The 12,580-nt window shown below is 41.8% G+C and overlaps 1 protein-coding gene across 5 annotated transcripts in view; it reads right to left on the bottom strand.

Moving 5' to 3' along the window:
- Positions 1 to 12,580, bottom strand: part of EFCAB11 (EF-hand calcium binding domain 11) — a 141,299-nt gene that overhangs the window by 99,921 nt on the left and 28,798 nt on the right. The window lies entirely within an intron of this gene.

The following is a 12,580-nucleotide window of genomic DNA, read 5'->3' as shown; positions in this document are numbered from 1 at the left end:
TCCAGGAGGCTAAAAGACTTGCCTAAGTCAGGTCCCCACTAATATGGGATCCAAACCCGAGCAAGCAGCCCCTGGTGCATCCGTCTCCCCCACCATGGAGAAGAAAGAGCTATGGAGAAACTCAGGCCAGTCAATTCTGTGATTTGTTTGAAGGTCTAACAAAAGGTTGAGATGAGTAGATGGATTCCGAGAAATGTGGACTTCAATTATTTAAGCCATAAATGTTTCCCCTTATGATGTTTCAAGAATTCATAACAGTCTAAAATACACATTTTTTTGCCATTACCAGTTACATTTTACAGTATTACAGTATGAGGTTTTTGATATTTTTATCAAAAGATTTTATGACCAAATTATCAGAAATCAGGGAATTTTATAAAAAGGGTGTACAATTCAGCTAAAGTGTTTTCATATATCCAAGCCTTAGGTCTGTGAAAAGGGTTACAGCCATAGATCACATGGCTCTATTTTTGACAGCGAAAATTTATATGCTGTCTCCATCTTTATTCTATTGAAATTGAGCTGGAAAAGGCCCTTAAATAAAATAATTCCTTCAAAATCTGCAAACTGTAGTAGATCCGATTGATAAAAAGATTCAAAATCCCTTTCCAGGGTGCACTTGGGGAGAGAGATGAAGGAAAAAGGCAAAGATTCTCCCTTGCATGACGGGTGTGCTTATTTGTGTTTCCAATCTGGAATCAGACTGTCTGGGTCAAAGTCAAATTCTATCAGTTCATGTGATCTTAGCCAAGTTACCAGCCGCTCTGTGCCTCATCTGTAAAATGGAGGTAATAACAGTAGGCACCTCGTAGGGTTGTCACGAGGATCAAATGAGTTAAGACAAGCACAGCATTTACAACAGGGCTTGGCACACAGTAAGCACTCGACATGTGCTGGCTATTTTGATCACTCCCTCGCATCTACTTACTCACCTTCCCAGCTTCATCTCCTCTTCTCCTTCATCCATCCACGCTATTCTCTCTCCCTCATGTCTCTCCTTCCAGGGATACTTCAAATCCTAACTCAGTTGCTAAGTTCCAGGCTGCCCTGGCTGGACTGAAATCCTCTCACCTCTTCGTTCATCCACAGTCAGTACCATTTTCTACCTTACCTTATGGTCACTGTGTGAAAGACTGTCTCTGTCTGAACTCATCTAGTAGCCCCGAAAGTACCCTTCTCAATGCCCTGCACGTGGCACTCGCTCAGTAACTATTTGTGGAAAAAGTCAACATATAGAGAGAGCAGTCTTCTACTGTCTTATCAACTAGTAGCTACTATTATCACTATTATTAAGGGGGAAATGCTGGTCCCAGGAGGCCCCAACTACAAAGTTGAGGCAAACGACATGACCGCCTTTTGGAATAAAGCATAATTTATAAAATGCAAAGCTCATTTAATTTCATGAAAACTCAGAGAATTTCTAGAACAAAATCAACACAGAATAAAACCTCAAGTTTGAAATGAAGCCACTTGATCAGTACACCGAGTGGGCAGGGTGCAGTATTACTGTCATCTCTCAACTACCATAGTGAAGAGGAGGCATGGACCTTTCAAGATTAATACCCTTTTGGCTTGGCAAATTATTCCTGAAGTCAAAAACCTTTTATGTTCTCCTGCCTCTTTCTCTAGGATAGTCTAGACACCTTCATAAAAACATTAATAAATACTGACTGCCTACAATGGGCCAGGCCTAGTGTTTTTATATACACTCACTCATTTAACCCTCCAAACAACTCTATGATGTAGGTTCTCTTAACATCCGTAGTTTATAGATGAGGAAATTGAGGCACAGAGAAGTTAAGTTAACTTTCCCAAAGTATATTGGCTAGTTCAACTCATCGTATTTCAATCCATCTTTCCACATTTATTGTCCTACATAGGGGTACAATGGGGATCAGCGTGGAACATCTGGGATACTCAACTGCTAGTGGGAAAAAGATGCCTAGAGGAATTCTCTCAGGTGCAGGTCTGGTATGGCCTGGCTGGGCAGGAAGGGCCAACAGTGTGAACTGCAATGAATTTCAGGGGTCAAAGGAGCTCAGGCTAGATCTAAGCTGGCCCCACATCCTAAGGGATCCAAGCTGGTAGGCAAAGCAAGGGACTCTCTGGGCAACGGTAATAGAAGGGATCCAGTGGATGTTCCAGATGACACATTCACTTTCGAGCAAGAGCCAGCCAGGAGCTTGGGAGCAGGCAGAGTCCTGGCCTTCAAGACAGGAAGCTAGAAAAGGGGAGTTAGAGTTTGGGACAAGCCTTTGTGCTAATCAGGAAAATGTGAGAAGCTGGATACACTGAGCCGGACAAACACTGTGGGGTTAAGGAGAAGGTGAGTTCGGGAAGGTGGACCCTGGGATCTACTTAGATAGAGGCTGCTCTTGTCACATTTTAATCCATCCTCCACACTGCAACTGGAGAGATCAGGTAAGCCATAAATCTCATCATGTCACTTCCATACTTAAAGCATTTCAATGGCTTCCCATTGTCCCCAGGATAAAGTTCAAACTTCTTCACAACTTCAAGGATCTTCATGATCTTGCCTCTGCCTACCTCTTCAGTCTCATCACTCTGTATTCATCCTCTGGCCCCACCCGCCCACCTAGCAGATGAAAATAAGTGTATTTAACAGCAGACTAGCTATACCAAACAACTCTCAGTTATCCAAAGTCCATGCTCTCTTGCTGACCTCTGCAAATACACTCTGCCTAGAACATATTCTCTCTCTCTTTGCCTGGCTATTTCCATCCTCCACCTCTCCCACTGGCTATCACTTCCTCTGACGTCGGCCTCGGTGCCCCCTCCCCAGCCTGCATTAAGCATCCTTCCTGTATATTTCCATGATGCTTTGCAGTCATCTTTAAGGATTAACCATCTTGGATTCTAACTACCTATCTCCCCAAGCAGACTATAAGCTCTTAAGGGCAGGGCAGCATCGTCTTCTTTACTTTCATATATTCCCAGTGTCTGCAATGCAGTAGATGCTAAAAAATATTTGTTTTCAAAACAAAGTAAGATATAAGTCTGAGGATAGGAGAGCACAGGGCAGAGACACCTCCTGTAGCGATTAGGGTGCAAAGAGAAGACAGGAGTGCATGTTGGCACACTGAGTTTGAGGCAGGGGTCCAGGGAGGATTTGGAAACATTACCAAATGTCTAGAGAGGGTCTAAAATTCAGGCAGTGGGGCCAGCCCCGTGGCTTAGCGGTTAAGTGCGTGCGCTCCGCTGCTGGCAGCGCGGGTTCGGATCCCCAGCATGCACCCAAGCACCGGTTCTCCAGCCACGCTGAGGCCGCGTCCCACATACAGCAACTAGAAGGATGTGCATCTATGACACACAACTATCTACTGGGGCTTTGGGGGAAAAAAATAAATAAATAAAATTATAAAAAAAAAGTAAAATAAAATTCAGGCAGTGATTTGAAAGCTATACACAGTGTGTCCACTGTAGTCACAAAAATATAGGTGTCTATTGAATAACCATGTCACATACAGCATTGAGAGCTTCACTTGGAAGAACCTGAGAGTCTGACTCTCGAGTTTTTATCTTATGGAGAGAAGCGGGAAGAATGACAGAGAAGGGAGAACACAAGGATTCAGAAAAGTTAAACTACTATCTCTTTAGAACTGACATTAGCCTACCAATTGAAAGACAGAGAACAACAAAGAGGTAAATAAACAGAAGCAGGAACACTGTCTTCTAATATTAGAATGTGGCAAAGGGGAAACCAGCAAGGCTATTTTGTTTTAATCATAAAAACGCACCTAGTTCACATGCTATGGCTCAGGCTTGGGGGAAAAAAAAGACAAATTAATCTAAGGTTACTCATTTTGTGATAGCTTAAAGCAAACAACTTTTAGCAATACTATGAAGCTGGCTAGTAAAATAAATAAGAATGAAGTCCAAGGAATTTAAACACGAAAATTTGGGGGGAAAAAGAACTGCACAAAGCAAAACAGACAAAATACGAGGCTAACCAAACAAAAGCTAAATCAAATAAAGAGGCATTGCCGTGTGCCCTGGAGGACTGCCAAGGAGAGTGAATTTCAACAAAGAAAGCTTCTGCCACCAGTTCGGAAAACTTCAGTTCCAGAAAGGTTGAAGGAAGGCTGTAGACACTGCTGAGTGACACAGGGAGCACGGGGTGGAGACGCGGCAGATTAGACGTTATTCAGGCTCTGTAGACAAACACTAGAACCTTCTCCTAGCAAGACGTGATCAGGCAGCCCACTGCCTCCCCATGTACCCCACACACAGCCAATTGTAAGAAACAAGTCAGGGTCATAGATAAGAAATTTGCAGCACCTGCAGCAGCCTTGTCTTCTCAATTTGCAGATAAAAAGACCACTGTAAATATCTCTAGGCCACCATTCTAGTATCCAAACTGTTGAGAGGAAACAAGTCCAAGTAGCCCAAGTAAAACAAAGCACTGGCAATCATCTGTGAATGTGGACGCTGGGGACAGAGTCCTGGCCTTTGGTGCTGGAATTGCTCCCTGGGTTAGAGCTCAGCTCTCCACTCAGTATTGGACTCAGTAGTGTATTAGTAAGAGCAGTAATCCTAATAGTAATAACCATCCCCACCACCACAAGCATTTAGCCTGTGCCAGGCACAGAGCTAGGCTCTTGGCATGAATTATCCCTGTTAACCCTCTCAACAACCCCTTATTATCTTAATTTTATAGGTGTTCACTCTACAGACAAGGAAACCAAGGCAAGTTGAGATACTTTCCAAAGGTCTCACAGCCAATAAGCAAAGAAGGAGGAATTTAGACCCAGATGGAGTGATTCCAGAATGTGTTCTCTTAACCAACAGACTTGGCCAGAAGCCCAATAAAAGAAGGTGGATAATCAACAAGCATTCATTTTATTTATTTTTTTGCTGGGAAAGATTCGCTCTGAACTAACATCTGTTGCCAATCTTCCTCTCTCTCTTTTTTTTTCCTTCCCAAAGCCCCGGTACACAGTCGTAGATTCTAGTTGTCCTTTTAGCTCTTCTATGTGAGCTGTCGCCACAGCACGGCTACTGCCAGATAAGTGGTGTGGTTTCAGGCCTGGGAACCGAACCCGGGCTGCTGAAGCAGATTGTGCTGAACTTTAACCGCTAGGCCATCACGGCTGGCTCAAGAAACATTTACTAATTGTTGGTAAGGTAGGTAGCACGAACTATGCTAGATGAAACTGGGGTAAAATGGTTTCTTTAAAAAAAATTAGGAAGATTAACTAGAATTTACACTGTAAAAAATTCTTGAACTTTATTAGCCTTTAAAGAAAAAAGGCTCCCTACTCTTTAATATCTACCATATCTATACAGAAAATATTTAGGTTGTTCAAACCCCTAAGGAGACCAACAAAAGAAATCAAAAGGAGAGTTGATAATATGTAGCGCAGTGGCTTTTTTGGGTTGGCATTACCTGAAATGCAGACTTATTTAGCTCCAAACACTGGGAGACCTGAGAATCTGGAGTTCCTGAAGATTTCCTTAGTGTAGCATTGCTTTTTCCTCAAATTTCTATATTGCTCTCTTTATTGAAATTTCTGTATATTAATATGTGTGTTTTTTTTACATGACCTATTTTTCCAGTGGGACTGCAGGGGAAAATCACAGATGCATATTTAAAGTCACAAGAATATTTAAATTCTCCCTACTTTTGTCATACGTTTTTAGTACTATCTATTTGAGATGAAAGGTAAAAACTTATGTGCATGATTAATTGTAATGATGAAAGAATGCTAGGCAGTTGCTTAAGAAACGAGAACAACAAAGGAATAAACTACTGCAGGCATCACCAGGACTGGAATGACACTGCTCTGTGTACTCGATTTCCATGGCAACCAGCAATGGGAAGATGAATGTTTCATAGTCACTCCGCTCTGCAGTACACGTCTATAAATCAAACTTGCATAAAGAGCACAAGATTTCTGCTGTGGGCCGTACTCAGAGCCGGTTTATTTTCCTGTTACTGTATAATTATGGAAAAGAAGCACAAAACAATGAGGTCATTTTTAGTGGAGAACAAACTCAGAAATTACTAATACACCTGCGGCATAGGATGCCATTCATCTAGCAAGAAACAAGAGGCAGGCAAGGCAGCTGGTGAATGAGAACCCCGGCTGCTTCTGGAGACTGCAGACAAGGCACTTGTTTGCTCTGAGAACTGCCTGTTACGTGCCTGGTGTGTTGTCCCTCCCTTTGGCTCTGCTCTGAAATGTCTGTAGGAGCACCTTAATTAACTGCCTTGGATACAGTCAAAGTTTGCATTCTGATAACTGGGCAGAAACGATACTCCATGTTCAGTACGAAAGTTTATTGAGGCTGAACAAGCATACACTTGTTTTTATTTTCACTGAAAATGGCTCACGGTGTATAAGTTAGGATGGAAAAATAACGCATTGGCACTGAATTGGGGGTCAGGAGACCAGAGTTTTGATCCAGGTCTATGTAACCTTGGGTAAGCCATTAAGGCCATTTGGCTTCCATTTTTTTTGCTATATTATGAGAGGTGGTATATGTCATTTCTAAAGTCTCTGCCATGATCTGATTCCATGATTCTGTAATTTGTAAATCTCAAAAGTCTGAATCTATCTATCAGATCTAACCAAAGATGTTAGTTGTGCTATTCCTAAAAAAAGTACCTTATATGGTTATATTTTTAAATTCTATACTGGCTAAAGCATCTAATTAGTAGTGTTTTATGATTTTATCATTGTATTAAAGCCTTCTTCTGACTTGTTTCAACCTTCCAAACAGTTTTATAATATCCTACAGCTGATTTTTATAATATTATAAAGAGTATTTAAATTTAAATAATCTTCCTGTCACATAGATAAGGGCTGCCTATCAACTCCTGCCAAGCAGGAAGCCTCCCGCTTCTTGACGTCTGCAGCTCTCAGAGACAGGCTGGCGCTCTCCTGGAGTGCATCTTGAGAACAGTAATGCTCAATAAAAGTTTGTGGCACAAATAAATGGATGGATGAACAAACTCTGAGGAATACCTTTGCTACACCTTTTAACAATCTTATATTCCCTTCCCCAATCATAAACGTTTCGGGAGATTCCAACTAACATATCAACATCCCCAGGATAGACAGGCAAATATCTGAAAAGTAGATATAATTATATGAGTATCTTTTCTGAGTCTGTGAGTCTTTACAGAATCCTGGTGGAACTTGACGACCTAGAGATATCTTCTCATTAGTGGAGCGTGAGGCATTATCACACACGAAGAGGCCCTCCTGTCCTGAGACCCTGGCTACGTCCGGGTGTGTAGTAGGGGGTTCCAAAATAACTGAGTCACAGTCTCTGCCCCAAACGAGGGAAGTGTAGGAGAAACGACACTAACAAGCCTTCGTTATCTCCTTGAAGCTTACGCCAAGTCCGGGGAAAAGATGTTATTATCCCTGTTTTACCAGTTGAGAAAACTGAGCTGTAAAGAATTGACATAAATGACTAACGGACAGTTATGAAACATGTAAAGAAATTTAAAACCTGCTCTCCCTGACTCCAAGGCCTCTGTGCTCTTCTGACTGCATCTCAGGACACATTCAAGCAATGGACTGTGCTCTACTGGACTTCTTGGGGCTAAAAAACAAAGGGCTAAGCAAACACACCCGGCCCCTAAAAAGCACATTAATAGTAAAAAATAATAATAACAAAAATTACTATTTCTTAAATCTAAATTCAGCACCTAAATAGAACCAGGAATACCACTCTAGCACACTCCATTCCCCAGACAGCAGGCTAAACGCTATTTCCCGGATGGAGCCAGATGTTACACAACCCTGCAATTTCCAATATGTGAATACTTTGGGAGCCAATGACATCTTCATGGGAGTTAGCTAGAAATGTACTCTGCTGCCCATCAAAGGTGGTTTGGTTCCTAAGCTTAGAAGATGTGATAATTTAGGCATATATTTTTGCTACTAATTTTTCAAAAACTAATAATATTTATTAAGAAGGCTCCAGGTTAACCTCCTCTTCTTCCAATTAGTTTCTTATCAGAGTTTTTAGCACCACCAACTGGTTAAAGAGATCTAATACAGATTTGCTTGGCTTTCAATCTGCTTTGTTCATTAAGAGAGGATCATACATTTATTTCACATTTAATTTACAGTAAAGTAATTTATTTCAGTCACTAAATAAAATTAGAAATGCCTTTCCTTGTGAGTCAAATAAATAATAATCCACTTTGGCTTTTTCACAGAAGAAGGTATATTTTGGTTAGTAAGTCATTAGAAAAAACTAAATCTACCCACTAAAGCTAATTTGATTTATTCTACCATAAGCTCACACTCAAAAAGCAAAGACTAAGAACTACAATGAAAATTAGAAACTAAGAGACAGAGCAAACTAAACAGTATTGAATACTATGCTAGCCTACAGTGTCTATATAAGACATTAATTGGAAATAAAAATGATTGAGGAGGTAATTTCACATTTAAAAATTTTTGAGCTTTTCAAGCAAGATTCCTGACTCAAAGGTGGATTCTGCCATCTGACATGTGAATATACACTGCCCTTTATCTTTCCTTCCCGTTTAAAGGAACCACATCTAGCAATGGGTACCAGTACACAGACGGCACAACTGAGCCCTTAGGGTTCAAATCTGATATCTGTACAATGAATCAATTTGTGAAAATAAGTATTCCTGAAAAACTAAGTCCAATTTTTTCCCCAAAGCAACCAATTTGTGGATGCGAGTTGTCTATGAAAAGTACATCCAGTCACTTGTTGTCATGACAAATCTGTAACCTGCAGAATGAATGGCACCAACACTGACAAATTTGGTCACTGCAGAAACTTCTCTAGTAGACAATGTACACGAGAGAAAGAAAGAGAAGATTCCATCCAATTAATTGAATTTGACTCTGATGGCAGGGTTCTGTTAAAGCTTTCAGAAAGAGTTGAAAACTACTGTAATAACTTTATGAGGATAGTAGTTTAAATCTCTATACGCATGTGCGGTCAGGTTCATCATTTTTAAAGCCTCCAAGTCTAAAACTGCAATTGAAAGCCCAGTAAAGCAGACAACTTGTAACAGGCCCAGGTAAAATTAAGGACCAGTAGCTGTTCTGCCCAATTTAACACATAATGTGAACATGCAAACTTTGATCAACTTATTTACTCATTCATTCATTCATTCATTCATTGAATACTCTCTTCTCCAGCAAACACAACTAAATTTCTGCAAAAAGAGAACAAGAGTAAGACTGTTCTACTGCCCCCTCCTCTCCTTGGATGGGAGCCTCGATATGCCATCGCCAAGGCAGAGAAGACTTCTATTTGAAATCATGAATGGATGACCAGGAACCTTCACAATAAGACAACTTCGGTTAAGAAAAGCTTTTGTAACTTTTATTTTTGTTTCTAAATATGTTCTTTAACATGATTCTTGAATAACACTTAATTCTAAGTACATTTAGACATTTTAACTGTAAATTCAGTCTACTCTACCATTATTATTAAGCAGTGGTATTCTTAAATCAAAAGATACAATTTTGAGATATAACAAAACACTTGACCATCAACAAGTACCGGCAACATGACTGTCATCAAATAAATAATTTTGATTATTTGTCAGTTTCCTATGACTTTTCTTATTTAACCAAAAGATAAAACAATTGAGAAGTAAATCCAGTTTGGCTTGAAATTAGCAATAAAGGAGCTCAGCTTTATCTGTAGAATGGGTATGAATAACAGCTGACGTGTGGTATCACTGCACGGATCCAGTAAGGTAATACTAGCAGGTGTTCAGTGAATGGGAACTGCCGTCACTGGCACTGGAATGACACAGTGCCACGAAAGCTGGGGAGGAGCAAGAGACAAGGACAGGGTCCTCAGGCAGAGTGCTGAATGCCGTGAGAAGCTGACAGAAAGGACAGGGGGCCACCTGCTGGGACTTAGGTGGGGGGAGCAGCTTTCTAGGCCACAGAGATTGGAGTATATCTGCAGGCAGGGATGGAAATTATAAACAAGAGAGGGAATGGCTGATGGAGAAAGGTCTTAGATCAGAAGAAAGGGAGGGGATATGATCAGAACGAAGAAGAGGAATTAGAAAAAAAAGAAGAGACCCCTGTTCCTTAGAAACAGAATTGAAGGGAAATAGACAACTTTGGAGGTGACGAGGAGGCAGTAAAGGAAACCCAAGAAGAGGCTATGACCCTGTCCATGAAGCAGAAGGCAAGGTCACCTGCAATGCACAGCACTGGGAAAAGTTTGGTACAACCATGACAGAGAGCAAGTCAATCTCCTCATGTGTGACGACTTTAATGAACTGGCTTGGGGTGTTACACTGAGAAGAATTCTGAGGCTCAGCAGAAGAGCGCTGGCTACAGGTACAGGAGGGGACAGTGATGGCACATATGCCAACTATTTGCCATCTCTGAAATAAGGAATCAAAGACAGATGAATGCAAGTTCTCCGGGATGGCAGTAAGGGTATTACATGACTTGAGTGACAGGTAAACCAGACCTCAGCTAAAAAGGAAAGCATTCTGGAATTACTCAGGACGAGGGCTGGGGAAGTGTGTACAGAAGATGGATTCGGGTAGTCCAAACACTGGTCAAGTAGGCACAACTGTTTCTGCCTGAATTCAGAATGTGGCTGCATTCTGGGATAGGCAGTTGGAGGATCCGGGCAGGCAGCAGGGGGTCTAAGCAACAGGATCCAGGAAGGTGGATATAGAGGTCAGAGAGCTCTCAGACATTACACTTGATGGGGGTGGGGGTTGGGAATCGATTGATTGTGGTATGTGTGTTTTGGGGAGGAGGTAGATGCAGTGCAGAAAGGCGGCAAGTGGTAAGCTCACTCCAGGTCGCAGATTGGCAAGGAGCAGGTCCAAGTGCCAGAGCCCACTTAAGAGCACAGCCCTGTAGTACAAGACTGTCGGCAGATCAGAACCAAGACGGGGGCCTTGGACACAGGCTCAGCCTGACGCCTGGATTGTAAGTGAAGATAAGGAGGGAAAAGTGTGTAAACGTTCTTGGGGCTTACTGTCAGCTAAGAAGAATAGAGGTGGAGGGATGTGAAGGATACAGCAGGGGGAGGAAGAAGGACGATGGGGTCCAACATGAGAGTCCAGCAGCCATGTCTAGACACCAGTAACTGGTTCTGGGATCGTAAAATTCTAAGTCCCATGGGTGGAAGGGGGGTAGAGGAGAGTGATAGGCAGGAGAGAGGAGCAGGTAAAGGTAAAGGTTGTTAGTATTAGTGCCCGTCCTGCATCTCTTGGTGTCAGCTTAGGAACTGAGACAGGCAGAGGTGAGGGAAAGCGTAGTAACTAAGAGGTACCACATGAAGTCTGTAGTGCATTTAATTACTACTTTGCCCTGCGTCTCTCCAGCAGCAGGTTGCAACCAAAGAGGGAAGATGAGCAGACAATACGGGCAAGCTTGAAATGATAAAACACAATGCTGAACTCAGAGCAACTGATTAAAAGGGTCTTCCAAGTGAATCAAAGTATAATCCTGCCTTATAAAGAGACAGCCATTAATTCAGTTTAGTACTCCCACCCCTATTAAAATTATAAAACCCCATTTCTCAATTTAAAATTTTTTTTTTTTAGTTTATTTGGCAACATATTTTGCTACTGTGATATAATTCCAAAGGCAACACGCATAACACCTGGCTTCCTTTCAAAGCAACCTGAACTGGAACGCCTGCTGCCGTTTCATGTGATAAAATGCTGCATCAGCTTCCTTTTGTACATTTTTGTAAACAGTCCTTTTGTTTATGTTGCAGATAATCAAATGAAATCTCAAATATAACAATCCAAACCAAACCAATTCATATGAACAGGGAACAGCTCTATAATTACGCAACTGGTTTATCAAGAATATCTCTAGGCAGAGCTCTGCCTTGCTTCCTTGTGTTCATGCTAGACATTGTGGGGATTCAAAGGCCTGGTTCCTACCGTCAGGAGGTTCATACTGTAAAAGGAAGTGAGAAGGGAATATAATTGGGATTAAGGGCACAAGCTGGGAAATCGGCCTGCCTGGGTTAGAATCCTGGTTCCATTACTCACTAGCCAACGGCATCAAGTCCATTGACCTCTCCAAGCTTTTTCCTCATCTGTAAAATCAGGACAGACAGAGCCTAACCCACGAGGTTCCTATGAGGATTACTTCAGGACAGCGATAAATACTCAGTAAGGGTTAGGTGCCACTAATGTGGTTACTATCATTAGATGCATTGACGTGGCAAGTGCTACAGGAGTTCTAAGGAAGAGAGAGATTTGTGGGCTGGAGTGATTAGGGAAGGCTACACAGAATAGAGAGTTCAGCTAAGCCCTGAGGAACGGTTACCCCTAGATATGTGGATGGGGAAACTGGGGAAGGAGAGAAGAGGGCAGTGAACCTGGCATGAGCAAAAATGCTAGAAGAGCAGTGATATAGGATCAGGATAGAGCAAATAGATCAGAATGGTGGAACAGAAGTTTTGATTTGGGAAATGCTGGGAGACATGCTAAAAAGGCACGCCAGGTCTGTGTGTGCGTAGGGGCCTTGTATGTCAGGCTAGGGAATCTGGGCATTATCTGGTAGGCAATAAAAAGCTACTGAAGTCAAGAAGTAATATTAAAAAGTAATGC

This window comes from Ceratotherium simum, chromosome 24 (genome assembly GCF_057802395.1).
Source record: "Ceratotherium simum simum isolate JZ-2026a chromosome 24, ASM5780239v1, whole genome shotgun sequence".
In the NCBI taxonomy this organism is placed as follows: Eukaryota; Metazoa; Chordata; class Mammalia; order Perissodactyla; family Rhinocerotidae; genus Ceratotherium; species Ceratotherium simum.
The sequence above is the reverse complement of the archived record's forward strand: the minus strand, read 5'-3'. Positions and strand labels throughout refer to the sequence as shown.